This window comes from Balaenoptera acutorostrata, chromosome 13, assembly GCF_949987535.1.
Source record: "Balaenoptera acutorostrata chromosome 13, mBalAcu1.1, whole genome shotgun sequence".
NCBI lineage: Eukaryota > Metazoa > Chordata > Mammalia > Artiodactyla > Balaenopteridae > Balaenoptera > Balaenoptera acutorostrata.
The window spans coordinates 16,129,446-16,146,576 of NC_080076.1; the positions used below are offsets into that span (position 1 = coordinate 16,129,446).

Genomic DNA, 17,131 nt, shown 5'->3' on the forward strand with positions numbered 1-17,131 from the left:
AGAAGTGGTGGGGTGATTTTCTGGCTTAGGCTCATATATTCTAACTCAGCAGTCAACTTACTCCTCTGATGGAGCATGAAATTGAAGCAATATGGCCTCCCAGCTGCAGGACCAGCTTTGTGGGATCTGGGCCCAGGGCACTGCTCAAGGACCACGTGAATGACAGAGGCTCTGATGTCTCGAGATTTTCATCCTGGTTGGTGGGCAGTGGAGGGGGGCCTCCGGCTCTCTTGGAGCCGGGTTGCTGGGATTCTACTCTGATTCCTTTGCCCAGCAGCAGTTCTGCCCTTTGTCCTTTCTGGAAACCTCACACACAGAGCACTTTTAATATTGCATTGATGAGCTGCCCCGGCCCCCTGGGAGGTCCTGGCCCCCCCAGCATCTCCCTGAGGGCAGGTTCCCTTTCATTTTCTGGGAGGTCACTGCCCTGGACTCTTCTCCCCTGGCTGTGATCTCGGGGATCCTGCCCTAGACTCTTGCTCACAGCTGTTTGGGGCTTAAGTCAAATCCAAAAGAATACATGCAAAGCCATGCAGAAGCCAGGAATGGTACAGCTGGACACACCTCCCTTAAACATCATTGTACTCCCCTGATCAAAACCCCGCTGCTAACTATTTTCAGCTCTGGCTCAGAGGCCTGGCTTTCAAAGCCCCTCCCTACCAAACACATAGCCTCTGTTTCCGAGGGTGGCTCTGCTTGGCCTCACTCACCGTTTTGTCCCTCCTTTGTGTGGGCTCGTGTCCCCCAGCACACTCCACTGTTCCTCTTCCTTGTGAGGGGCGCTGGATGGCAGTGATGGTCAGTAGCACACAGCTTCCCACTTAATTCCTCTCTCAGGCTCTCCCGGGAAGCTCCCTCCCCCCAACCAGAATGCAGAAGTTATTACACTTGACCGTTCAGTGTCTCTTCATATTTTGAAGCCCCAGCCTTCAATGTGACTGTATTTGGATAAAGGGCCTTGATGGAGGTGATTAAGTTTAAATGAGGTCATAAGGGTGGAGCCCTGATCCAATGAGATTAGTGTCCTTACTTAAAAGAACAGACAAGAGCCGCTCTCTCGCTATCTCCCTCTCGCTATCTCACTCACTTGCTCTCTCTATTGCTCTCTCACTCTCTGTATCACTCTCTCTCTCTCTCTCTCTCTCTCTCTCTCTCTCTCGCTCTATGTGCACAGGCCCTAAGGAAAGGCCATGTGAGAACAGCGAGAAGGAGGCTGTCTGCAACTCAGAGTTCTCACCAGACATGAGCCCCTGCTGGCACCTTGACCTTGGACTTTCAGTCTCCAGAACTAAGAGAAAATAACTTTCTGTTGTTTAAGCCATGCAGCCTGTCTGAGCTGAGACAGGAGGGTTCGTTCAGGTTTGGGAAATGCTGGAAGGATCCCTGCAGGGACCCACTTTTGCCCCAGAGGGATTTCCCTCACTGTGGTTCTTTCTTTGTGAGTTCAGGTTTCAAAAGTTAGAAAAATAATAGCCATAGCAGCAATTTTTAAAAAGCCCTTATGAGTAAGTGGATGAATTTAAAGTTCAAAACAAATTAACAATTTTTTTAAATTGTACAGTTTAAAAATAACATTGGGAAAGGGTTGTCTTAGATCAATGCTCTGGTTGGTGCATGAAATATGAGTCCATTGATAAAACCTGGAGTGAATTGGGTCTGCTTTACATCTGCACATTATTGACACTGACTTTTATCCCTGTCAGAAGCAGCACACTGTTCACTTGTTGTTGTTGAGCAAAATCACATTGTTGGCAAGTGTTGGCTACAGTCTCAGACAGTTCTAGGCAGAGCATTAAGGCATCAGCCCTGAGAATGGACAGACTGAAGGGACATTAGTTACCAGTAGAGGCGCTGATCCACCTCACCAGTAGAATCAATACATTATCATGGAATCCACTTGGTGGCAGCTGGGGATGGTCTTTAGGGTGGAGTCGGGAACAAAACATGATGGCAGTCAACCCGTTGCTTCTCCACCACTTCCTCGTGTGTGTTTCCCCATTAGCTAACTGAAGAGTTGGTGTTCTCCATGGTTCACACAAGCAAGAAATGTGTCATGAAATAAGGTAGTGAATTGAAAGAGTGCCCAGTATTTTTCAGTAAAGCCAGACGGAGACACCTTGGAAATGACTAATTCCTCTAGCCTCTTCACTTGACAAATGGAAAGGAAATAATCTGCAAAATGATTTGTGGGGGTGAACGTGGTAGCCTTAGGAAACTTGTCTTAAACTAAGTGGATTTTTTTTCTTTTTATCTTAATTGCTCGTTTCACCCTGACTTTCATCTTTATTCTCAATGTCTTATGAGGCTTTACAGATTTTTTTGGTAGCTAGACATTCCAGGAAGCAGCCATTATGTTTTTCTTGGAAAAAAAGGCGGAGGGCGTGATATTTCTTAAGAAGGAAATGTTAACCAGCCACTCTGTCAGTGATGATATTTCTTAATAAGGGAATGGAGGGATTTTATTAATATGTTCAGATAAGATTAGTAGCATCAGCAAACAGGATCCTTGGCAACATACAGCAGAGCAGAACAGTTCTCCTTTCTCAGGACAGTGCAGCACTTTTTTCCTATTTACTCTGTTATTGGGGCTCTTTCCAAACACGTGTGTAGAGCCTGTACTAAGGATTTAACTGGCTGTGTGTGTGTATATATATGTTTAAAGCTGTTTAGTGACATAGTACTTCTGTCCTCTTCGGTTACTTTTTTATGTCTCTGCTTAAATTTCACAGCATTTCTAAAGATGAGTATAATTAGGTTACTAGTAAATGATACATACGAGCCTTAAGCAAACCTGTTCAATATTAAAGTGACCTCACCTCTCCCCCTGGAAATTTCCTATCTAAATGGTCACGAGAGGCAAGTGGCCTGTTAAAATAAAGAAGGCTGTGAAAAAGCTATGCCTTCGGAGCAGAGGTCAGAGGTCATGACTCACGGGTCCTAGGTGAGGGTGACTGACTGGGGACAAGGGCTCTGGACAAGAGTCCCAAAGTAGCGGCCTGAAAAGCTCTGCCGTAGACCGTTTTACTCATTAGGTTGGGTTTTGTATTTGACTTTCTTGGGGGAGAAGAAAGTTTGAAAACCTGACAGTGTGTTCCAGAATTTAACAGGCTCTTAATCTGTGCTGTTTAAAAAAAAACAAACAAAAAGAACAAAATCTGTTGACAACCTGTGTTCCCCTCTTTTGTTCCCCCTTATCTTTCTTTTAATTGATTGATTTGTTTGCGCACCTGTGCTTACCCAGCCTTCTGGAAGTCTCCACTTCAGCCAGTACCAGTTCTTCTCTCCAGAGCAGGACCCTCACTCCCTCCTCGTCTCCTGCTCAAATCCGCCCTTAGTCCCGTTCTCTGCCGCAGGCTCCGCAGACAGTGCCATTTCTTCTCTAAACCCTGCGGTACCGCCGACTTTGGGGTTATGATCTCGAACAACCTTGTACCTTTGGGGAACTGGTGCACGTGTCTTACCCCGAAATTTTAAACTCCTTTGTTGGGAGGAACCGGGTTCTCATCATCTTTCATGTACTTGGTACATAAGAATTCTGTGCACCCCGTAGGCATTCAACAAGGACTCAGTGACTAGATTGAGACCCAGGGGACCTAGCTTCCAAGCGTCCCTTAACCTCAGCTCACTTACCCCAGCAGAGGCCTCACTCCGTGGATCCAGGGCCTCTCAAGGCTCTGTGCCCCTGGAGCCCATCCTTCAACGTCTCTGCATCCCAGGCTGGCGTGTGCGGCGCCGTGGGAGAGGGAAGAAGCGGGGCCCAGCGGCTGCCCCGGGAGCTCTGGCGGCCCTTGGTTCAGCAGCAGCCTTGAGCGCAGGCAAAGCAGGACGGCTGCTGCACCTCCCCTTCGGGATCGTGCGCTCATCGGCTCTGGGGCCCGGCACGCGTGGGGAGCTGGGAACGCTGAGAAGTGCAGTCCCATCTTAGTTGAGCCGATGCAGCATGGATGCAAGAATCTGCAAATGGATAAAGATCCCCATAAACAATGCAGACCATTTCATCTTTGTTTTAAACGTAAGCTCTTTGTAAAATGGACTTAAGCGTGGAGTACCTGTTTCCTTGGATACTACCACTTCAGGGAAACAAACAAAAAAACCCCCCAAATCCCAGTGTGGCTTGGAGAAGTTACAAGCTATGAAGATACATTAATTCTCCAAATAATTATTAGTTTCAGAACTGATTGGAGCATCCTAAAAATGACTAGTTCTCTGAGCAGAAGTGTAATTAAATTCTGACACACAAGGTCATTGCCAGGCCATCCACTTGTTCACGCCACAGGGCCTCTGCCTTTAATGTTGCATAAACCTTTGTTTGTCTTCTGCAGCTGGGTCATATTCAGTAAGTAATTACAGCACATCTGATGAAGGTCACTCCCAGAGCTTCCATTAATCATCTCCAGGAAAGGAGGCTGGAGAGGCCAGCGTTACTGCAGGTCACTTTCTCCTGTCCCGATGATCCGAGGTCTCCTCATGCTCTAGGCTCCATCACGGCCCCCGCTTTAATCGCTCCTGGAAGTCAGAACACAGCTGGGCCTGAACACCCCAGGGACTTGTCCATAGCTGGGATTTGGCTCCGTTGAGATCTCGGGTGTGCTCTGAGGACAAGATGCCTTGTCTGTATTTCACGTGTTTCCCAAGAGAGCCCAGCCCAAGGCCATGGCAGCTAGGTCAGCTGAGACATCATTCAAGGCAGGAATCAGACAGGAGACCAGGTGTCAGAGGTGAGAGGGGTGGAGGTCCTGGGGCAGGTGTAGCTCACCTGGAAGCTTGCAGAGCTAAGGCCTGCAGACCGGGGTTCTGAGTGAACCCTGGAAATGATGAGATTCTGAATAACCTGAGATGCCTAGCAAGTGCCTTTCATGAGCCAGGCTGCAGGCAGCAAAGCTTCCCTCTGGCACTGTCTGCAGTACCCCCAAGCTCCTGAGCTCTGGTTTTCCTGCCAAGACGGGACTTCATTTATAACGGATGGAGTTGGTCTGTTTTTTCAGGATGTCCAAGCTGCGACCGTACACTGACTTCCCTTCACACAATATAAGGAATGACTCTAGGTCAGTGGCATTCACACATGATACAGCAACATTTTTTTTTTTCCAACTTTTGCACATTCTGAATGGAACCGAAGATTTCCACTGTAAGTTAGCTCTGTAGCTGTTTCTAAAGCAACTACGTGGTCTGCTTTGATTGCTGTCCTTTCTACTCTTTCTGAAATCGAAGAGAAGTTGTGCCAGAGAACTGGCACAAGAACCAGACCCTTGAATTATGACATTGGACCTGGGCTTCTGGAGCAGAAACTTAATATCACCTTTTGGCAAACGTAACAGGAGAGACCACGAGGGCTGAGGGTGTAGGTTGTGCGGGTCCTTGTGCAGCTGTAAGTGACTGTAACATACCTGTTAAAACTTGTCATCACATTCAGCTCACTCTCCCAAGAGCCAAGGATCCATTTGTTCTTCTAAACTTTTAGTCTTTTACCTTTGAGTGCAGGGCAATCAACAGATCTTCCTGTTGAAAGATTTTTTAAAAAGAAAAAAAGTTTCGAATTTTGAAATGATTTATTACTAAATGTCCCATTGTTAGAGCAGAACGGGTAAAACTGGCTATATGTATACGTTAAAATATGAAGAGCACACACGCCTGTTTGTTAAGTTGGTGGGGAGAGAATAAAACGAAGGTCTGAGCCAGAGGAATCCAAGAAATTGTGTCCTCCAACCGTCTTATTATATGAATGCCTTTAAACCAATGCCTGGATTAATGAAGGCCCATGCTGGTTACTGGCAGAGAACTAGAATTTGAATTCTTTCTTGAAGACATTTCCACATAGTGACTGGGCCACGCCCTGAACCCCCAGGAATCTTTCCCCATCATCTGCCTCCACAGACTGTCCTATCTAGCATGGACGAGACTGGTCACCTGTGCTGGACCGTGGGACACCTTCTCATCACCTTGTCACATAAAATCTCTGATGTAATAGGGAAAGAGGGGATCCTAGTAGCTCGTGGATATCTGGCAGGTCTAACTGTTGAGTCCTCAAGAGTTGGCCATTTCGGCCTCTCATTCTTCATGGAGCTCATCTCTTATCAGAAGTCCTCTGGCCTCCTTGCCTCTTGGACCAGTGACCCAAAGGAAAGTGAGAATGACATAAACACTGTCAATAACAAATAGCTGTTTTGGTTGCTCAAAGGACCTCTGGCCCACAGTGAAGTCAAGAAATGCTTTGTCTGAGATGGATATTCTGTTTTTAAGCCAGACGATCATTTAAAACAGACTGTGTAACAAAGTCAACACACAGTGGAATAATTGAATGTGATGAACTGTACTTAGGTTTTAAAAATTGGACATAAGAGACAGAAAATGATGGGCCAACTCCACTCCCTAATTCCTTTACTCCAGGTCAAGCTTCCGATCTGGAAGGTACACTCTCATTTCACTGAACATTGATCAGTAACCAGAATTCTCTCCTAGATGCCCGTTGTCCACAGCAGTAGCTTATCCGACGTCTGGAAGGGCACGGAAAGCTTCTCCATCATGGACCATGCTTTACGATACCACAGATATGTTTTATTTACACTTCCAGGACTTTGCTCCTTGGGCCTCCAAGTCACCACAGTGGTGACAGGGCCTGCAGTGTTGGAGTCTGTGGCTGACCAAGGTTACTGAAAACAGTGGTGGCATTTCAGTATCACTTTTCAGAGTTTGGGGCTCAGCAGCAGAAGACAGCCTATGAGGCAGTATCTGCTCACCTAAAAAGTATGCTTTTCCCAAATAAAAATGGTATCTGGGGCTGGTCTGGATTCTGCCCCAAACCTTCTCCCCTTTCCTTCGCCACTGGAGCAGGAAGGATTTTAGTGGCTTGAGTTCCTGATGCTGCTGACAAGGCACTGTTGGCATCTCTCAGCAGCTGTAACTCTGTGCCCACTTCTAAGGCGGGACTGTCGCTGCATCTGCCTTACATATGCCTGGCTTGTGTTACAGTCTCTCTGGTTGAGTGTGACTGTAAGCATCTCTTGGGGCCCCAGTTTCCTCATCTGTCAAGTGAGAGGGTCCCCCATGCCCCTGAGGTCCGTGATGTTACGTGTGCCTGTGCTCACATGGGGTTGAGTTGCATCGGCTGAGCTGTAGTGTACCTTTGCCCCTTCTCAAAGTAATGACTGTGCTTAAATAAGCAGAGACTCTCCCCCAGTTTGTTTGGCTCCAGATGAGTAGAACAGGGACCGTTAAAAAATTGTCTCATTAATTTGGCTGGGACTTTGCTGTCTTTTACTGATGCCAGGATTAGGATGGTCACCCTTCTGATGATACACCCACTGCAACCAGCTTTAGCTAGTGGGGATGTCTCCCGGCACACACAGATCTCCCCCAACAAGCCGTATGAGTGTAGCTGTGTAATTAGTAGAGACTGTTTTCTCCATCTCCATCCTATCTCCCCAGTGTTACTATTTTATCTTTGTGTGGCTGGACACATAGGACAATTATATGATCAGAGGAAGACCAGCTTCAATTCAAGCGGGAAAACTGCACCCATAGCCAAGTCTGAACATGCATTTCAAGGACATAGATAAACAGCATTTCTTTTCCCCAAAATGATTGATTACATGGTTCTTTTATTAAAAAGGCAAGTGAAAATACTCCAACACATTTTCCGTAGGCTGCCACTTAGCATTTATTGTGATACAAAATTAATTTGATCAAGTATTTTCCTTTTTGATTTAGACAACTTCCCAGAGTAATCTTTGCATACCTGTTAGAAAAACGACGTTGGAACTATTGCCAACTCTGACGTACACTTCTTTCAAATTATTAAGTGAACAAATGGATACTTAGGATAGCTGAAGAGAAGGAGCTGGCAGATTGCTTCCAGACACCACCAGAATCAAGATGCACATCAACAGGAGGAATGTCTTTGTTAAGACATATAATCTTGCCAAAAACTGGATGAAGAGTAGAAAAGTTCTTTCTCTACATCCCAGATAGTCCATGAACTGACCCGCTGGTGAAACATTTTACACGTGTTACCTCAGTGATCACAATAAACACAAAAGCATAAATATCCTGGGGAAAACATGGCCACAGGATTTTGCAGCTCTTTCCATCAAGAGCTGGAGTCCGTTTCCCCGCCCTCATGGCTTCCTCTGGCCAGTAGAATGTGACACAAGTGCTGACATGCCTAGACCACAAGAGGCCTGACAGCTTCTGCCTTCACCCTCTTGGAATGTTCCTGCCCCCGTGAAGGAAGCCCAGTCTAGACAACTAAATGATGAGAGGCTCATGGAGAGAGAGGCCCAGATGACAGCCAGCATCCAGGCACCAGCCGTGTGAATGAGTACATCTTACACCCTCCAGCCCTAGACCAGCTGCCCAGATGACCAGAGCCGTGAGTGAGCCAAGGCAAGAACTGCCCAGCTCAAATGGAGAATAATGATCAAATAAGTAATGGTGGTTTTCAGCCACTGAGTTTTGGGGTGATTTGTTACACAGCAGTAGAGAACTGATACATAACCCCACAATCCAGGTGAAGAAACTGAGGATCAGGAAGGTTAAGTAACTTGCCCAAGGATTGTAGAGGCAATAAGTGGCAGAATCATGATCTGAACTAGATCTTTATAATTTCAGATTCTCATTGGCTTGTCAAAAAACTATCCCACTTCAGTTAAAAAAGTCCTGAAATGCTGGCAAGGTAAAGTTTTTTTTAAAGGACTAGTCTCTTATAAACAGATGATAAGGACAAGTTTTAAAACATAATTTTGTTTTGTTTTAGTCTTTATTTTTCTGTTTCTCTTCAGTAGGAAGTGTTTCCCAAAACACCTCCGGAGACTGCTCTTTGGGAGCAGGATTCTTGAGCTTACAGGATTTTTCAGCTGCTAATTTTCTAGCGTCGTGGGGCCTGAGCAAGCGTAACTCATCTGAGGTCGGGGCTTTCTAATTATAAGGACTTTCTAGTCTAATCTACTTAATGAAGGAAAATATTCACCAGGGAAGGCAGCCTGCCCTAGAAGTTGGTATTTTGAAGTTTGTGAAGTACAGTCACCCCTTGGTTATCCCCAGAGGATTGGTTCTAAAATCCAGGGATGCTCAAGTTGGCCCTCCATATCTGCAGTTCCACATCCTCACCTTCAACCAATCAGCAATCTTGTAACACTGTCATATTTTTTAAAATTTTTATTGGAGTATAGTTGCTTTACAATGTTGTTAGTTTCTACTGTACAGCAAAGTCAATCAGCTATATTGTATACATATATCCCCTCTTTTTTGGATTTCCTTCCCATTTAGGTCATTGCAGAGCATTGAGTAGAGTTCCCTGTGCTATTACAATAGGTTCTTATTAGAATACTGTAGTATTTATTGAAAAAATCTGCCTGTGAGTGGACCCGCACAGTTCAAACCCAAGTTGTTCAAGGGTCAGCTGTATTTTGGGTGAGGGCCCTTCTGAGGAGCTAGGCCATTAATTAGGGGTCAGGAAACCTTTTCCGTGAAGGACCAGATAGTATTTTAGGCTTTTCAGGCCAAATGGTCACTGTCACAACTACTCAGTTCTGCCATTGTAGCTTGTAATTAGCCACAGGCAGTATGTAAACAAGTGAATGTAGCTGTGTTCCAATAAAACTTTATTTACAAAAACAGATGGTGGGCTGCATATGGCCAATGGCTCATAGTTTGCCAACTCCTAAATTAGAGGAAGCCTGCCACCCACCAAGAGACCACCTGTCACTGTGCTGCTGGTCTAGGTGCCTGTAGGGTCTGAATGATCACATAGCTTCCAGGTAGCTGCTGTGTAGACAAACTAGAGCTAGGAGTCAGTACAGCCCATAGGATCAGACCGCAAGAGATGCTTTCTAAGAATTCATGGGAGCACCCCTTTCAGTAGTGCTATCATTCCAGTGGACTCCCGAGAAAGCCAGGTGGCAGGCACATGGGCTTGGCAGCCAGTCAGCCATGTGGCACAGGGGAGTTTCCTCAGCTGCGTCCTTGGGCAAAGTTCTTTGAGTCTCAGTATGCTTATCTGTATAAGGGGGAGGACGGTGAGGAACAGACTCTGCAAAATGTGTGGGCTCTTTATGCCACGCTGGCGTGGTCTTCACCCCATGCTCGTGGAGTACCATCATCGCCCAATGTGGGGAGCACCTGTAGATGATGAAAGCGGTTACTGCCCACGGGCTTGGCTGGGGGCGAGCTAATGGCCTGGCTGGGCCCTGTATCTCTGCAGTGCTGTTGACTGCCGACCTTGCTTGTTCGTCTGGTAGTCTGAGTTCGGGCATCTCTCCCGTGGCATTCACTCAGTCGGTGATAGAGGCAGTGGGGCAAGTGGGAGCTCAGTGCCTGCTGTTCCTAAGGGCTTAAGCAGCTGAGTGAAAGGTTATGTTCCTGGGCCCAGGCATAGCAGATGGAGTTTATTTTTAAAATCAGCCTCAATCAGTGAGATCATATATCACATGCTCTTAATTCAGTTTGCTTTTAGGGACCCTTTTCTATCCCTCCATAGGGTGCTCATTAATGTTTGCTCCTTCTAACTGCAGTGTGTCTAATTCAGTAATTTTGCTGGAATTTGCTTGGAGATGGTGGAATGAGAATTAGAGTAGCTTAGCTAATTCGTCACGGTGAATGTAGATTTTATTTTCACCAGTGTTACATTTCTGGAATACTGCCATATTTTAATCAGATGTTGCCATTTTGAAGTGTGGATTATCTTATATTTTAAAAGCACCCGTAAAACAGTCTGATCTATATTTCCAAGTGAAATGAAGAGGCTCGCAGTGCAAAGTATCTTTCTTTTGGTTATACTCTTAGTTTTAAGGACTTTCTGCAAATCGTTTGTCAATCCATGATTTCATTTTCTGCGGTAGCAGCTGATTTGCCCTATTTGGGGTTTATCAGGAGAGCTTCCTGGGTTTTTCCTTCCATAATTGTTCCCTGCCAGATCTGAAAGGAATCTTAGTGATTAGCCATACCCTGCAATCCCTACCCTTCCCCTTTTATAGACCAGAAAATCCAAGCCACCTTCCTAAGGTTTCCATTAGATGTTGTTATGGGCTGAATGTTTGGGTCCTCCCCAAAATTCATGTGTTGAAATGCTGGCCTTCAGTGTGACGGTATTTGGAGGTGGGGCTTTTGGGTAATTATTAGTTTGTGAGGATAGAGCTCTCATGAATGGGATTGATGTCTTTATAAGAAGGAAGGAGAGGGGTTCCCTGGTGGTTCAGTGGTTAAGAATCTATCTGCCAGTGCAAGGGACACGGGTTCGAGCCCTGGCCCAGGAAGATCCCACATGCCATGGAGCAACTAAGCCCATGCGCCACAACTACTAGCCTGTGCTCTAGAGCCCATGAGCCACAACTACTGAGACCGCGAGCCACAAGTACAGAAGCCCCTGTGCCTAGAGCCCGTGCTCTGCAACAAGAGAAGCCACCACAATGAGAAGCCTGCGCACCACAATGAAGAGTAGCTCCCGCTCTCCGCAACTAGAGAAAGACCGCACGCAGCAACGAAGACCCAACATAGCCAAATATAAAAACAAACAAATAAATAAATAAATTTTTTTAGAAAAAAGAGAGTTCTCTCTCTCTCTCTCCCCTCCCCCCCACCATGTGAGAGCACAGCTAGAAGGTGCCCACCTGCCCGCACGCCAGGAGGTGGGCTCTCACCAGACACTGGATCTGCTGGTACCTCCATCTTGGACTTCCCAGCCTCCAGAACCATTGAGAAATTGTTGTTAAAGCCATCCAGTCTGTGGTAACTTATTATAGCAGCTTGAACTAAGACAGATGTAGTTCACTCTATTTGGATAATGGAAACCATAGCAATCTGAAAGTGTCCACGTAATTCTAGTTTCTCACCAGTGCACATGCTCCTACTTGTACTCATAACAAGGACACCTTTCTTCTCAAAGAAAGAACAATGGGCTGAGGGTAAAGAGGAAGCTTAATGTCTTAGCCCAGGTGAACCACTAACCAGCCATACGGTCTGGACCCTAGTTGCCGTATTCATAAGACGAGACAACCACCTTGGATGAGCTCGAGTCCTCTCCAGCACTCCTGAGCATTTGACCATCAGATAGTTGGCGTCATGTGATGGCACAGCTGCTAAGACATTTTCAGTTTAGTGTCAAGCACTTAAAACCTCTTAATGGCTATTTCTTCATCTATGGGGCGAATAAAAGTACAATGTGTTAAAGTCTTCAAAATCTTGGCTGAGATGCCCAATGCTTGTCTTTTGGTTGGGTTATCCTTCCCTGAAGGAGCCAGGACCATTTCCGGTTGCTATACATCTAACAGCAGCAGCAACCTAACCAGGGTCAGTCCTCCTGGTGACCCCAGCGCACTGCCTCTGCTGGCATGTTTCTGGGCACTGCGCAAACAGCCTGTGCCGTCCAGGGCTCTGAGACCCCTGGAGGTCCAGGGATCACTTTCTCAGTTTGGATGATGTAGAGAATGTGGCCCAAAGTGTTGTCAGCACTTACTATTTCAAAATTGTCTTCAGCTGGAAGCAAATAATTTCCTGTGTTGAAATATTTATCTGGTGTATGACCCATGTCCCATTAGTACTTTAGTGAGCTGTGAGATGTTCTTCATCTGATGTCACCTTTTGTTTTTCATGCTAATTTAAGGGGCTCTGTTCTGATGATGCCCTAATCAGACTCTTCAAAACCATCCTCCCTTCTGAGGCCCATCTTCTCCCTCCTGTTGCTTCTGTACACTTCAGCTGAGAGTCTCCATTGAGGTCTTGAAAACCAAGCTCATCTTATCCCCTCAGTCAGCTTTCTTTCCCAGTTTTAATTCCTGCCGGGAGCTCTGCCACTGACTCAAAGGTAAGCTCTGCACTTTAGTTCTGTGACGGCTCTGCCTGGCCTCTACTTGCTTTTCTCCACCACCGTGTCCAGTCCAAGTCCCGTCTTGTTTTCCTCCAGGGCGTTTCATCCTTTTCTCTCCCCCTCTCATTACCACATGCCTACAGTATAGTCATGGTCCTTGACTCTACTTCTTCAACCCTCTCCAGTCTTCCTGTTCAAAAAAATCTTCCTGGTTTTCTCATTGCCAACTTAAATCAATCTAAAGCTCTCTGTTTGGTTTTGAAAGTCCTGGATATTTTCACACTCGTGGTCCAGTATGGAAATGTGATTGGTTCTGGTCAGGCTCCAAACTGTTTCCCTTGACTCCTGCTTCTGTGCCTTCATTCACGGCGCTCCCTTCGCTTGGAATACCCTCCAGTGTCCCCATACCCATCTGTCCACTCAAATTTCACTCTTTCCAGTGCCCCCAAACTTCGCTATCCTTTGAATTTCTTCTCGTTTGCCGTATAGTACAAATCACACATCGCCTGGGCTTGTTAGCTACTTATTTCACATGGATGAGCGTTCTCTCCTTTGCTAGGTTGTAATCCAGTAGCTGTCGTGGCCACACTACCACCATAAAACAACGGCAAACTCTCCCACGTGACGAGTAGCCAGTGCCCTACTGGTAGTGACCCTGGGAGCTTCAGCAGCTGAGCTTTGTGGCTGTTTCCTCACACAGGTTGTGGCCCATCTCTGTTCTTTCAGGGTGATTCCTATCCCTAACTTGATCTGCAGAGCGGTTCTCCTTTCCTTGGCCTGAGGGTTATACTGATCTTGGTTACCAGGCACAGAGCCATAGATTTTCTGCTGGTCAGAGGCCCCCAGGTTGCCTCTTTCTGTTATCTTTTGCACTGAGGCCGATACCCCAAGTTCCTTCTGTGTCTCATGCTTAGGGCACACCCTTGGCAGAAGGGGCCACCCACTAGGGTTAGAGAATGTGAGTGGTGTTTCAGTAATCCCAGGTGTTCATGCCGGGAATGGATGGAGAATTGGGATACAAACAGAACCATCCTATGTCCTTCCAAGGACAGTAGGATGAAGAGACAGGAAGGAAAAGGAGGGATACATGGGAAAAGGACGGTGAAGAGCACATCCCCCAGCAAGAGGCGGGCTGGCCGGGCACTCGTGTCTCAATCTTCCTCATGATTCTCTGAGCTCTATGTGGAGAACGACTAGCTTCCAGTTAAGACACTTGACACAGCCTAAGAGGAGGTTTCCTGGAGGTGAAAGTGGACAGATGAATGAATTCATTGGTCTTCTTCCCTCCAGACAAGAAGAACTGATGGAAAAATCTTGGCCGTTCCTTGGCTTAACCAAATGTCCCCCAGCAGAGCCCCGTGGGAAGCGCTGTCACCTGTCCCCATCTGGAAACTTAAAGTCCACACGTGGACCACCTCCCCTTGTGTGTGGCTGTCACTCTCCTGTGGACCTAGTTGACCTTTTGGACCCAAACATTTCCCAGGAAGGTGTTGGTAGGAGGACAGGGCTCCAAATGAGGAGGAAAAACTTAGGTTTAATGTCAGGAAAAGCCTTGGACCATTGGAGGCATAAAGCCTCCCGAGGGTGTGCTCTCAAATGAGAGCTTTAAATGAAAAGGTGTCCCTTAGTTTTCTAGAGTCCTCTGCGGACAATGATGTTTCTTGAAGTGTAAGACTAGTGAGAGCAATATAGTCTCCCCCTTTTAAAGTAAGCATGATTCTTTGCCCAAATCCACACTGGCCGCCCTTAAATAAATGACTGGATTTTCATGGTGTTCCTGAGCACAGGTACTGCTTCCCAAGGTTTCCTGTTAGACATCTCTCACCCACTTTCTCCTGAGGGAATTGAGGGAAAGAAGAAATTGCAGAGGCCAAGTGTCAAAATAGATAGATAACCACCCCCCCGCCCCCCCAAAGTTAATTAACATTTTAGTGCCACAACTTTAGAATAGCATGAAAGGGACTCCCGTAGCCAACTTTCAGGGATCAAAACTGCCCTCTTTCCTGCAGGCATGTAAGCTGTGGGCTGAACCAAACAGGTGATTTCTTATCCTGAGGTTTCTATCTGCTGTTCCTTTCAGATATCTCAGAGGTCGTAAGTAATGAGTGATTACCAAGTCCTTTTCATTCTGTTGTGGAAATTCCTCCCCCCTCTCTTGCCTTTTTCATTCTTCTAACCACAGCCCCAGGGCTCCTATTTCAAACTCCAAATACTGCTCCCCTGGACATTGACGGTATTTTACTAACAGCTTTACCTGCCGCCTTCCCCATTTTATTCCCCATTTTACTCCCAAGTTAATCTTCATAAACCAGATCTCATTAGGCTACTCCCTACTAATTAAGTCCAAATGCCTCCATTTGGCACTGGGTGTGCCCTTGACCTGTGGCCCACAGTGACCTTTCCAGTGTTCAGAGAGCACATATGGCTGTGACACACATCCTCACCCAAGAGCCATGTGCCTGTGATTCCCTCTGCCCGATGACTCGGCATGTACCGCCTTCACGTCCAAGTTCCATCAGTTCTAGAGGCTCAGCCCACACGGCATCACCTCCAGGAACCTGGTTCTTTCTCATCCTCCCCGCTCTGTAGCCTCATCTCTCCTTTGACCACGACCATTTCCAACCTCAAGTTATGGCGGTTTGTTATCACATCTCAGTGGATTATAATCTCACTATGGCCAGAGACCATGTTCTAATGCTTTGTGAATCTGGCTACTCCAAAGCGTCTTACTCATATAAGCATCTAATTAATAATTGTTGATAGAATAGGTAAGTCCATGAATTTTTATTTTATTCAGTAAAATGTCTTAAGCGTGCATTAAAAACCCTTTATTTTTGCATCTTACTGATATTCATATCTTTATATATCTAGAAATGTCCATGAATTAATGAATTATTGGTGTAAGCCAGATAATGCAGGAGTTCAAAATAACAATAGCATAACAGCTTTTTTTCCCCTCAATGAGTGTAAAGTAAATCCTTTCAAGACATTGTCTTAGCAGCGGAGGAAAAGAGCAAGCCCTAGAGACTGGATAAAATGAGATCACTGTGGCTAACCCAAGATCCTGTTGATTTAGATAATAAATTGACTTAAAATTTCTATACACATAAAACCTGGAAGATTAACAAATTTGACTAATCTTTTGTCATACAGAAGATTAACATGTTTAAAATGCTGACTGGGAAAAACATTTACAGAATATATAATGGGACAAAAGATTAACATTCCTCAAATATAACAAGTTTCTACAAATCAATAAGAAAGAAAAAACTGGATCAAGGATTTTGTTCTCTATTGCTGTTGAACAAACTACACAAAATGTACTGGCTCGAGTGAACACTGAGTATTATAGGTCATGATTCTGTAGTCTGAGACTGGGCCCGGCTGAGTTTTTTCTCCCCATGTGGTGTCCACCGGAGCTGGAATGTCCAAGATGGCTTTTCACTAACGTGCCTGGGGCCTCAGCTGGGCTGACTGGAACAGCGAGGCCTCTCTCTTTCTCTGAGGTCTTTCTTGCAAGGAAGCTGGACCTTTCCATGGTGGCTTAGGGTTCTGAGAGTGAGCTTTCCAAATGGAACAGCCTCACTGTGCAAGCACTTATCAAGCCTCTGTTTGTATCATGCTTGCTAATATCCCATTGGTCAGAGCAAGTCACATGGCTGAATCCAGCCGGTGTAGCCTCTGTTTGTATCATGCTTGCTAATATCCCATTGGTCAGAGCAAGTCACATGGCTGAATCCAGCCGGTGTAGGGGGTGATCACACAGGAGCCTGAACGTGAGGTATGATCCACTGTAGGTCCCCAGTGTAACAGTCTACTACAGGTAGGGCAGGCCAGTCACTGAAGAAAAAGGAATGACTAATAAACACTAAAAATGCACATTTCTTCAGAGGTCAGGTAATACCAATAAAAATCATGAAACTGCTTTCATCTGGAAATTGATGAATGTGCAGTATCTAGTTGATATCTAGTGTTGACAAGCTTATGGGAGAATCTCATACATTTCCCTGGGAGTATAAATTACTGTGGCCTTTTTAAAAGGTTATTTGGCAGTGCCTATCAAAATATAAAATGTGCATGACTCAGCAAATTCCACTTCTACATCTAAAAATACTCCCACAGGTTCCCCAGAATGTATTATATAGAGATGTTTATGTATCATTATTTGTAATGGCAATAAAAGCAGAACACAAAAGTCCACCACTAAGAGAATGGGTAAATTATGATAAATCTATTCAATGAATATTGAGCAGCCATATTAAAATTAGTTAAATCTGTATGTACTGATGTGGAATGATACCAGATATGTTGTTGAGTAGAAAAATATGCATT

The 17,131-nt window shown here is 45.7% G+C and overlaps 1 protein-coding gene across 3 annotated transcripts in view; it reads left to right on the top strand.

The window, feature by feature from the left end:
- Nucleotides 1-17,131, top strand: part of CCBE1 (collagen and calcium binding EGF domains 1) — a 241,519-nt gene that overhangs the window by 114,014 nt on the left and 110,374 nt on the right. The gene's annotated exons all lie outside the window — the stretch shown is intronic.